A 12,500-nucleotide genomic window follows, 5' to 3' on the forward strand; every position below is an offset into this window, starting at 1 on the left:
GATTGGTAACAAATAAATGGCAATGGCTCATATCTCAGTGTTGTTAAAAGTGAAGAAAATATGCTAGAAACAGGAAGATGATGCAGATGAGGTTAAATGGTAAAATGAGGTTGCGGGCCAGATCTGGCCCCCGGGCCTGGAGTTTGACACATGTGCTCTAAAGTGAGTGAGGGAGAGTTAGGGGATGGGGTGGCGGGAGTGTGGCGGTTGGAGTGAGTCAAAGTGAGCAAAGAAGCAGTTTAGCTCCTCTGCCAGCGACGCACTCAGGTCTACCGGTGTTATGCTACCTCTTCAGGAGTTGGTGATTCACTGTAGACCTTGCCACACCTCCCGTGGACTGATGCTGGCAAGGTGGGACTCTAGCCTCTTCTTGTAGTCCGTTTTGGCTTGCTTAATGCCTTTTTTCAGGTCAGCACGGGGCACACTGTACAGAGCTGTCGCCAGACCTGAAGGCAGTGTCACAGGCCTTGAGAAATGAGCGAACCTGGCTGGAGGTCCAGGGTTTTGTGTTTGGGAAAGTCCGAATGGTCTTGATCAGGGACACAGTTTCCATGCAGAACTTGATGTAGTCCAGTACACACTGTGTGTAAACATCAAGGTCCTGATGATCAAAGAGGTCCCAGTCTGTTCGATGGAAGCAGTCCGGTAATTCATCCATGGCGGTCTCATGCCATGTTTTAACAGTCTTTGTGGTGGGCCTGAGTCTGCGTCTGAGAGGGATGTACGCAGGTGTGAGCAGCAAGGACAAGTGTTCTGACTGGCCGAGGGGGGGCGAGGGGGATGGCTCTGTGCCGTGCCTGATGTTTGAATAAACATGATCACTGTAGGGACTTAACATGCTGGTGGAACTTCGGGAGTACAGTCTTCAAATTGGCCTTATTAAAGTCTCCCGCTACTATGTGAACGCCACCAGGGTGGGCCCGTTGTTGTTTATTGATGACGCACGTGAGTAGCGAGAGCGCCGTGCTTGTGTTAGCATTGGGAGGGATGTAAACAGCAATGATGATCACTTCAGTTAACTCCCTCTGTAAATAATAAGGCTGACATTTAACGGACATGTACACGATCTCGGAGGAGGAGAGTTTCTCTCCGATCATGCTGTTGTTGGACCAGTCCTCATGCATGTAAATACAGAGACCCTCACCCAGGCTCTTACCAGTGCCTCTCGTACGATCCGCGCGATGAAGCGAGCGCCCAGCTAGCTGGATGCTACCGTCGGGAACGTTGGAGTGCAGCCAGGATTCCGTGATGATGATCACACAACTGTCCCGAACATAGCGGTTTCCCAGGATTTGTAATTCCAGATCGTCGATTTTATGGACTACGGATCTGGCGTTGGTGAGGTAGAGACTTGGCAGTCGTTGCTCGTGGGGCTGCTGTCGTAACTTTAGTAGGAGATCGGACCTGCAGCCCCCCTTCTGCTTCCTCTCTCTCCGTCGCCTCCGGGTCCCGATGACAATCCATGGTGAGCCGGGCGGCCTCGCTAGTTCGTCAGGTATTTTGTGATCATAGGAAAATTACCCTGAGACGGTTATTTTGGATCGATGACCAATGTCCACGATGTCCTGGCGGGTGTATCAATACTGTGCCACAGTTGGTGTTAAAAAAACCAAGCATACATAAATAAAAAGTAATAAAGAGTACTGGAAGGGAGAACCGTTAGCCGCTGCGTCCATGCGCGCCGCCATCTTGGAATCTTGGAATCACAGACTCACAACTAGGTCGACTTTTGCGGTGAGCTCTATGCATGCCTCAACACCAGCGATTCCTCTTGGTGGTGAACAACCTCCACTTAAAGTGGCCCGAAGTTCTCCCTGCCGGGCATGTCATGACCAAAGTCATCACAGACTTCCTGTCCTCTCTTTTCGCACGTTGGGGTGTGCCTTATGTTATCACGGCAGATAACGAGCCTCAGTTCATCTCAGCAGACTTTTTTGAATTTCAAAGAGGGGAGGGGGATGAATCAGGACCGCCTTGTATCACCCCCAGGCCAGCGGCTGTGTAGAGAGGTTCAACCAAACCCTAAAAAAATGGACTAAGAGCACACCTGGCATAAGGCGTTCCATTCTCTTCTGCACTCCAGGGCACTTTTTTACATTACAGAGCAACGCCACACGCCACAAATGGAGTATTCCCAGCTCTCCTCATAATGGGATGTGAATTGCAGTTTCCCCTTCGTCTTCCAACGAAGGCCCCTCCAGCATTGGTGCACTCCCCAGCCAGCAGGGTGGCTCGTAAGCAGCAGGGGATGACTGTTTGAGCCAAGGAGCGGTTGAAGATCCTGCAAAAAACGTGTGATAGGTGGTGGGCACATGTTCTGAGGACTTTGCCTGGTATTCCGTCGGGTCCAGTGGTTTTCCTGGGGTTTACTGCCAGGAGCGCATGCCTCACACTCACTGCCTCAATCTAACCCTGTCCTCTGCTCTCACCGCAACTTCTTTCATGTCCTCTTAAACTACATCCATAAACCTCCTCTTTGGTCTTCCTCGAGACTTGTGGCCTGGCACTTGGAAACTCACCATCCTTCTGCCAATATACTCACTATCTCTTCTCTGAGCATGTCCAAACTATCTCAGTCTGGCCTCTCTGACTTTATCTCCAAAGCCCCTAACATGTGCTGTGCCTCTGATGTACTCATTCCTGACCCTATCCATTTAAGTCACTCGCTAAGAGAACCTCAGCAACTTCATCTCTGCCACATCCGGCTCTGCCTCCAATCTTTTCTTCAGTGGCACTTGCTCCTGACCAGACAACACCGCTAGTCCCACCACAGTTCTACAAATCTTTCCTTTCCTTTTAGCTGAAACTTTTTTACCGCACATCACACCTGACACTTTTCTCCACCCGTTCCAGCCAGCCTGTACATGCTTCTTCTCTTCTTTTAAATAAATATAACATTAGTTTTCACTGTTATGCTGATGATACGCAATTATACATGCCGTTGGATATAACGAATCCGCGCGACTGCTATAAATTAGAGGCGTGCCTTGCCGAAATTAAACAATGGATGTCTTTCAATTTTTTGCGTCTTAACTCAGATAATACCGAGATGCTCATCATTGGACCAGCGCATCATCGGTACCTTCTCAAAGACACCACTCTGAATATCGATAAATGTAATATTATCCAAAAGGATTCAACAAAAAATCTCGGTGTTATATTTGACGCAACTATGTCATTTCAAATGCACATTAAAAATATTACGCGAACTGCGTTTTTTCATCTGCGTAACATTGCTAAAATTCGCCCAATTCTATCAACGTGTGACGCGGAAATCTTAATCCATGCGTTTGTTACGTCTCGCCTCGACTATTGTAACGCTTTGCTCTCGGGTCTCCCCATGTCGAGTATTAAAAGTCTGCAGTTAGTTCAAAATGCAGCAGCTAGACTCTTAACTAAGACGAGAAAGTTTGATCATATTACCCCGATATTAGCCAATTTGCATATATTGTACGGCTGAGCACCTTCTTATCTCGTTGACCTCGTGGTACCATATATTCCGTCCCGAAACCTTCGCTCACAAAATGCTGGTCTTTTAGTGATCCCGCGAGCCAAAAAGAAGTCCGCAGGTTCTAGAGCGTTCTCTATTCGGGCACCAATGCTTTGGAATGCACTACCCTCAGATATTAGAGGCGCCACCTCAGTAGAAATGTTCAAAACACTATTAAAGACGCATTTATACTCTTGTGCATTTAGCTGAAATATTTGTTGGCCTGTTTACTGCCGCTTTTTTTTTTCTTTTGTTTTCTTTTCTGCCCCCTTTTCCCCCGGCTGGGGGATTAGGTGACGGTGACCCACTAGGAAGTTTAAGGCATTGACCAACTGGGCATGCACCTGTTCCAGTGATGTCGTCTTCCTGCAGCGCGACATTTGATCAATTTATTTATATACTTTAGCATCTAATTTAATTATTTGTTGGCCTGTTTACTGCCGGTTCTTCGCTTTTCTGCCCCCTCCTTCCCCTGCTTAGGAATTAGGTGATGGGGACATGCTTTGAAGATTACGGCATTGACGAACCGGGAAGGGACCTGCTCTGCCGAAGTCGTCTTCATGCAGCGCCTTTTCTGATTTCCTTATATTTCAGCACTTCATTGAACTACTTGTTGGCCTGTTTGCTATTTCTGTTCTTTCTTTTCTGTTCCCAATTCCCCGAATTAGGTGATGGCGATTCACTTGGAAGTGGCTGTACTGAATTTACACCAACTGACTGGTACAAGATCGAAGGCTCATCTTCGGATATGCTGCCATGGATATTACGGCCCTGGATGAGGACCCACTCCACTGAAGTCATCTTCCAGCGGCACTTCATTCAATTGACTCTTATATTATCTCATCTATTATTGCATAGCATCATTGTATGTGTCAAATGTTGCCCAGTTGGCATCCATTGCAGCCTGGTCATCCTGGAAGGGGGATTCCCCCATCTGTGGTCCCTTCTCAAGGTTTCTCACTTTTCCCCTAATGAGGTTTTGTGAGTTTTTCCTTGCCCTCCTGGGGGTTAAGATCGGGGATGTCGATTGTGGCTATGTAAAGCCCTTTGAGACTGTCTGTGATTAAGGGCTATACAAATAAAATTGACTTGACTTGACTTTTCCTCACTCTCCATTGCTCTGGACTATTGACCCTAAATACTTCAACTCCTCCACCTTCTTGGTCTCTTCGCCCTGAAAGCTCACTCTTCCTCTTGGGTCCCTCTCATTTTCACACAGATACTCTGTCTTGCGACGACTAATCTGCATTCCCCTCCTTTCCAGGGCTTCTCCTTCACCTATTCCCTGCTCTAACTACAGATCACAATGTCATCTACAAACATCATAGTCCATGGAGATTCCTGTCTAACCTCGTCTGTCATCCTGTCCATTACCATAGCGAACAAGAAGGGACTCAAAGCTGATCCCTGATGGCGGCGCGCATAGACGCAGCGGCTAACAGCTCTCCCTCCCAGTGCTCCTTATTACTTTTTATTAGTGTTTGCCTGCTCTTATTGGCACCAACTGAGGCACAACATCGATATACCCGCCAGGACATCGTGGACATTGGATATCGATGCGAAATAACCGTCACAGAGGAATTTTGCTATGATCGCAAAATTCCGGACGAACTGGCGAGGCTGCCCGGCTCACCGTGGCTTGTCATCGGGACCGGGAGGCGGCGCAGGCGACGCAGAGAGAGGAAGCAGAAGCGGGGCTGCAGGTCCGGTGTCTTGCAACGGCTGCGACGGCAGCTCCATAGGCAACCACTGCCGAGTCTGTACCTCACCAACGCCAGATCCATGGTCCACAAAATCGACGACCTGGGATTACAAATCCTGGGAAACCGCTATGTGCGAGACAGCAGTGTGATCGCCGTCACGGAATCCTGGCTGCACGCAGACGTCCCCGACGTTAGCATCCAGCTGGCCGGGCGCTCGCTACATCGCGCGGATCGGACGAGGGACACCGGTAAGAGAAGGGGCGGGGGGCTCTGTGTTTACGTGCATGAGAACTGGTGCGGCGTTAGCACGATCGTCGAGAAGCACTCTTCCCCCGACATCGAGTTCATGTCCGTTAAATGCCGGCTTTATTTTCTCCCGAGGAAGCTAACGGTCGTGATTGTCACAGCTGTTTACATTCCTCCCGACGCTAGCACTAGCACGGCGCTCTCGCTACTCGCGTGCGTCATCAATAAACATCAGCGGGCCCACCCTGATGGCGTTCACGTAGTAGCGGGAGACTTTAATAAGGCCAATTTAAAGACTGTACTCCCAGAGTTTCACCAGCATGTCAAGTGCCCAACGAGGGGAGACAACACTCTCGACCATGTGTACTCGAACATCAAGCACGCATACAGGGCCCTCCCACTCGCCCCCCTCGGCTAGTCAGACCACCTGTCCTTGCAGCTCGCACCTGCATACACCCCTCTCAGGCGTAGATTCAGGCCCACCACAAAGACTGTGAAAACCTGGCGTGACGACGCCATGAGTGAATTACAGGACTGCTTTCAAGACACAAACTGGGACCTCTTTGATCATCAGGACCTTGATGTCTACACACATTGTGTACTGGACTACATCAAGTTCTGCATGGAAACTGTGTCTCTACACAGGACTTTACGGACCTTCCCAAATGCGAAGCCCTGGATGTCCAGCAGGGTTCGCTCTCTCCTCAAGGCCCGTGACGCTGCCTTCAGGTCAGGCGACAAAGCCCAGTACAGGGCGGCTCGTGCTGACCTGCGCAAAGGCATCAAGCTAGCCAAGGCAACCTACAAGGGGAGGCTGGAGGCCCACCTTGCCAGTAACAGACCACGGGAGGTGTGGCAGGGTCTACGGAGCATCACCAACTTCCGTGGCAGCAACACGACCTCTGCAGACCCGAGTGCATCGCTGGCAGAGGAGCTTAACTGCTTCTTTGCTCGCTTTGACTCGCCCCAACCGTCACACCCCCGCACTTCATGCTCCAACTCCCCCCCACTCACCGTAGAGGAACACGATGTGAGGCGCGCGCTCCTGACTGTTAAGCCCAGGAAAGCTACTGGACCCGACGGAATACCAGGCAAGCTCCTCAAAACATGTGCCCACCAACTGTCACATGTTTTCTGCAGGATCTTCAACCGCTCCCTGGCTCAAGCAGTCATCCCCTCCTGCTTGAAAACTTCCACCATTATTCCTGTCCCCAAAAAGTCACCCGCCGTCCACCTGAATGACTACCGTCCTGTTGCTCTCACACCAGTCATCATGAAGTGCTTCGAGAGGCTGGTTCTCCAGCACATCAGGGACTGCCTTCCTCCCTCTCTGGACCCCTACCAGTTTGCATACCGGGCTAACAGATCCACTGAGGACGCCATCGACACTGCTCTGCATGTTGTGCTGGGCCACCTGGAACAACGGCAGAGTTATGCAAGGATGCTCTTTGTGGACTACAGCTCGGCATTCAACACGATCATCCCAGATATCCTCGTCGCCAAACTGGACATTCTCGGCCTCCCTGCCCTCACACGCATCTGGATTAAGGACTTTCTGACCAACAGACCCCAGACTGTGTTGCTCGGCCCCTACACGTCCTCCACCCGCATGCTGAGCACCGGTTCCCCTCAAGGATGCGTGCTGAGCCCTCTCCTGTACGCCCTCTACACCTACGACTGCAGCCCGGCCCACGGCAACAACACCATCGTCAAGTTTGCTGACGACACGACAGTGGTCGGTCTGATCTCGGAAGGTGACGAGACAGCCTACAGAGAGGAGGTAAAGAGACTGACAGCTTGGTGCAAGGACAACAGACTGCACCTTAACACTGCAAAAACAAAGGAGATTGTCGTCGACTTCAGGAGGAACAAGACGGTGCCGCCCCCCCTCTGCATCGAAGGCGTGTGTGTGGAGAGGGTCCACACGTTCAAGTTCCTGGGAGTACAGATCTCCGACGACCTCTCTTGGACTCACAACACCACAGCAGTGGTAAAGAAGGTCCACCAGCGTCTGCACTTCCTGAGAGTCCTCAGGAAATTCAACCTGGACAGGAAGCTGCTGCTAGCCTTCAACCACTCGTCCATCGAGAGCCTGCTGACGTACTGTGTCTCCACCTGGTACAGCGGCTGCACTGAGGCGGACAGAGTGAGGCTCCAGAGGACAGTCAAAACAGCGCAAAGGATTATTGGCTGCCCTCTCCCCTCACTGTCGGACATCTACACCGCCCGGTGCCTCAGAAGGGCTCTCAACATCGTCAAAGACAATACCCACCCAAACTCACACCTGTTCGGCCGGTTGCCCTCTGGCAGGCGCTACAGATGCATCAAATCAAGGACCAATAGACTGAGAAACAGTTTCTTTCCGAGAGCCATCTCCATTCTGAACTCTCACACACACACACGAGAACACCCTTACCTTGCAGAACAGCATCGTGATGTGTTTTTATATACCCTATTCAGTACTAAATTCCATTGCACTCTCTTATTTATTTATCTAATTTATATATTTGTCTGTATTATTGTTGTATTGCACTGGAGAGGGGAGCCCTCTAATCTCGTTGCACACTTGAGTACAATGACAATAAAGGAATTTCTAATTTCTAATTTCTAAATTTCTAATGATGTAGTCCCACCGGCACCTTGAACTCCTCCGTCACACCTACAGCACACCTCACCACTGTCTTACAGTCCTCATACATGTCCTGGACCACTTGAACATACTTCTCTACTGCTCTAGACTTCCTCATACAGAACCACAGTTCCTCTCTGGGCACCCTGTCATAAGCTTTCTCCCGAGCTTCATTGTGTGGCTCATCAGTTTTATTCCTCTGTAGTTGCCACAACTCTGCACATCTCCTTTGTTCTTAAAAATGGCGCACCACCACACTTCTCCATTCCACGGGCATCTTCTCACTGTCTAAGATCCTGTTGAACAACCCAGTCAGAAATTCTACTGCTACCTCTCCTAGGCACTTCCATACCTCCACAGGTATATCATCAGGGCAGAGTTCCTTTCCGCTCTTCATCCTCTTCAATGCTCTTCTCACTTCATCCTTGCTGATCTTTGCTACTTCCTGGTCCACAGCAGTCACTTCTTCTCTTTGCTCTCTTTCATTTTCCTTATTCATCAACTTTTCAATATACTCTTTCCATCTTCCCATCACACTACTGGCATCTGTCAACAAACTTCCATCCCTATCCTTTATTACCCTAACCTGCTGCACGTCTTTCCCATCTCTGTCTCTCTGCCTTGCCAACCAGTATAGATCAGTCTCTCCCTTACTGTCCATGTCCCTGTATTCCTGCCTACTTTCTTCAGTCCTCTCACTGTCCATCTTCGTCTTAGCTAACCTCTTTCTCTGGATCCATTTCTGCAGCACCTCATTCCACCACCAAGTCTCCTTTCCTTCCAGATGACACAACAAGGACTTTCCTACCTGTCTCCCTGATCACATTTGCTTTAGTTGTCCAGTCATTTGGGAGCTCCTCCTGACCATCAGGAGCCCGTCTCAACTTCTTCCTGAAGGTCATACAACACTCTTCCCCTTTCAACTTCCACCATTTTGTCCTCTGTTCTGCCTTTGCCCTCTTTGTCGTTTTCGCCCCTAGAGTCATTCTACACACTATCATCCTATGCTGTCTGGCTACAACTCACCTACCACTACTTTGCAGTCGCTGATCTCCTTCCGATTACACCGTCTTCACAAGATGTAGTCGACCTGTGTACTCCTACCTCCACTCTTCTAGGTCATCCTATGTTCCTGCCTCTTTTGTAAGAAAATATTCACAACAGCCATTTCCATTCTTTTTGCAAAGTCAACAACCATCTGTCCTTCTGTGTTCCTGTCCTGGATACCAAACCTGCCCATCACCTCCTCATCACCATTGTTTCCTGCCCTAACATGTCCATTGAAGTCTTCACCAACGACAAATCTTTCATTTCTAGGGATGCTCTCAATCATTTCGTCAAGGTCCAACCAAAAGTTCTGCTTCTCCTCCAGCTCACAACCTACCTCCTACCCACTACCCAAAACCCACTGACATTGATCAACACACCTTCGATTCCATAACTCTATCTGACACTCTTTTTACTTCCTGTCCATTCCTAACAAACTCCTCTTTCACAATCACTCCAACTCCCATTTCTCTTCCTATCTATACCATGATATGACAACTTCTAGCTTTGCTCCCTTTCCACCTGGTCTCCTGAATACATAGTATGTCCACGTTCCTCCTCTGCATCATATCAACCAGCTCTCTACCTTTCCCCGTCATAGTTCCCACATTCAAAGTCCCTACTCTCAGTCCAAGACTCTTTGTATTCCTCTTCTCTTTCTTCCTTCAAACACATCTTCCTCCTCTCCTTCTTCGACCAATAGTAGTACTGTGGGTCTGCAGCACCAGTGATGGTCGTTGTTAATTCGGGCACCGACCGATCCGGTATGGAAGTCATATATTTGATTCGAATGTTTCATTTGGCCAAAGTTTTACGTCGGATGCCCTTCCTATCACAAACCTCTGTATTTATACGGGCTTGGGGCCGGCATAAGAAGACACTGGCTTGTGCCCCCTTATGGCTACGTTCGAGCAGAGGGTACTAACATGCCCTGTGAAATGCCCCCAGCTGGTCAAATGGGTTGCTCAAGAGAGTAACGTATACAGATTTAAAAAACTTGGTCAATACACAAAGTGCTCTGCAATTTGGGAGATCATTTGGGACTTTAAAGTGTGACTTATGGTCATGAAAATACAGTACAATCGATGAAAACCAATTATTATAAAATATAGTCTCTATAACATTTTTATTTCAACATTTGAAAGAAAATTCAAAATGGCCTACTTCCTTTTGAGTTTAGAGAAGGGCTTCTTAGACTTTTTGCAGATCTTAGGCTGTTTGATGTGCCTCCAACTTTTACTAGGGCTTGTTCACACGTACAACCAGGGCTGCTTCGTTCCAAATTTTTGGAGGCGTTATTGAGGTATTTTTTAAATCACACAATATCCTACAGAAATAAATATGCTACTGCCAGGACTGATACTGCTGCAACGTTTCATGAGTTTTCAGAAATCAGAAATCCCTTTATTGTCATTGTACTCAAGTGTGCAACGAGATTAGAGAGCTCCCCTCTCCAGTGCAATACAACAATAATCCAGATAAATATATAAATTAGATAAATAAGAGAATAGTTAGTGAAATGGAAAATAATACTGAATAGGGTATATAAAAACACATCACGTTGCTGTTCTGCAAGGTGCGGGTGGTCGTGTGTGTGTGTGTGAGTTTAGATTGGAGATGGCTCTTGGGAAAAAACTGTTTCTCAGTCTATTGGTCCTTGATTTGATGCACCTGTAGCGCCTGCCAGAGGGCATCAGGTCGAACAGGTGTGAGTTTGGGTGGGTATTGTCTTTGACGATGTTGAGAGCCCTTCTGAGGCACCGGGCGGTGTAGATGTCCGACAGTGAGGGGAGAGGGCAGCCAATAATCCTTTGCGCTGTTTTGACCGTCCTCTGGAGCCTCACTCTGTCCGCCTCAGTGCAGCCGCTGTACCAGGTGGAGACACAGTACGTCAACAGGCTCTCGATGGACGAGTGGTAGAAGGCCAGCAGCAGCTTCCTGTCCAGGTTGAATTTCTTGAGGACCCTCAGGAAGTGCAGACACTGGTGGACCTTCTTTATCACTGCTGTGGTGTTGTGTGTCCAGGAGAGGTCATCGGAGATCTGTACTACCAGGAACTTGAATGTGTGGACCCTCTCTACACACACACCTTTTATGTAGAGGGGGGGTGGCACAGTCATGTTCCTCAAGTTGATGACAATCTCCTTTTTGCAATGTTGAGCTGTAGTCTCTTGTCCTCACACCAAGCTGTTCGTCTCTGGACGTCCTCCCTGTAAGCTGTCTCGTCACCATTTGAGAACAGACCAACCACTGTCGTATCGTCCGCAAATTTGACGATGGTGTTGTTTACTAAATCACTATTCTCATTGCTCAATAGAATCCTCAAGGCTCCTCACTCCCTACCCCCACACTTCTACTCAACCAACACCTGTAACTCCTTAATGTCATTTTTCAATGACAAAATCATCAAGATTCACCAGCACCTCGGTCCCCACCCAACCAGTATAGATCAGTCTCTCCCTTACTGTCCATGTCCCTGTATTCCTGCCTACTTTCTTCAGTCCTCTCACTGTCCATCTTCGTCTTAGCTAACCTCTTTCTCTGGATCCATTTCTGCACCACCTCATTCCACCACCAAGTCTCCTTATCTCCTTTCCTTCCAGATGATAGACACACCAAGGACTTTCCTACCTGTCTCCCTGATCACATTTGCTTTAGTTGTCCAGTCATTTGGGAGCTCCTCCTGACCCTCAGGAGCCCGTCTCAACTCCTTCCTAAAGGTCATACAACACTCTTCCCTTTTCAACTTCCACCATTTCGTCTTCTGCTCTGCCTTTGCCATCTTTGTCGTTCTCAGCACCAGAGTCATCCTACACACTACCATCCTATGCTGTCTGACCACACACTCACCTACCACTACTTTGCAGTCACTGATCTCCTTCCGATTACACAGTCTACACAAGATGTAGTCTACCTGTGTACTCCTACCTCCACTCTTGTAGGTCATCCTATGTTCCTGCCTGGAGAATATTAACAGCCATTTCCATCAATTTTGCAAAGTCAACCACCATCTGTCCTTCTGCGTTCCTCTCCTGAATACCAAATCTGCCCATCATCTCCTCATCACCACTGTTTCCTGCCACAACAAGTCTGCACCAATGACAACTCTCTCATTTCTAGGGATGCTCTCAATCATTTCATCAAGATCCAACCAAAAGTTCTCCTACTGCTCCAGCTCACAACCTTCCGGTGGCGCATACCCACTAACAACATTGATCATCACTCCTTCGATTCATAGCTTCAGGCTCAGAACTCTATCTGACACTCTTTTTACTCCCAGTCCATTCCTAACAAACTCCTCTTTCACAATCACTCCAACTCCATTTCTCTTCATATCTATTACATGATAGAACAGCTTGAACCCTGCTCCTAAACCTCTAGCTTT

At 48.6% G+C, this 12,500-nt stretch overlaps 1 protein-coding gene across 16 annotated transcripts in view; it reads right to left on the reverse strand.

The window, feature by feature from the left end:
• Positions 1–12,500, reverse strand: part of tmem94 (transmembrane protein 94) — a 299,501-nt gene that overhangs the window by 158,778 nt on the left and 128,223 nt on the right. The window lies entirely within an intron of this gene.

This window comes from Idiotropiscis lumnitzeri, chromosome 20 (genome assembly GCF_059441095.1).
Source record: "Idiotropiscis lumnitzeri isolate Australia: NSW breed Sydney's pygmy pipehorse chromosome 20, RoL_Ilum_1.0, whole genome shotgun sequence".
Taxonomy (NCBI): domain Eukaryota; kingdom Metazoa; phylum Chordata; class Actinopteri; order Syngnathiformes; family Syngnathidae; genus Idiotropiscis; species Idiotropiscis lumnitzeri.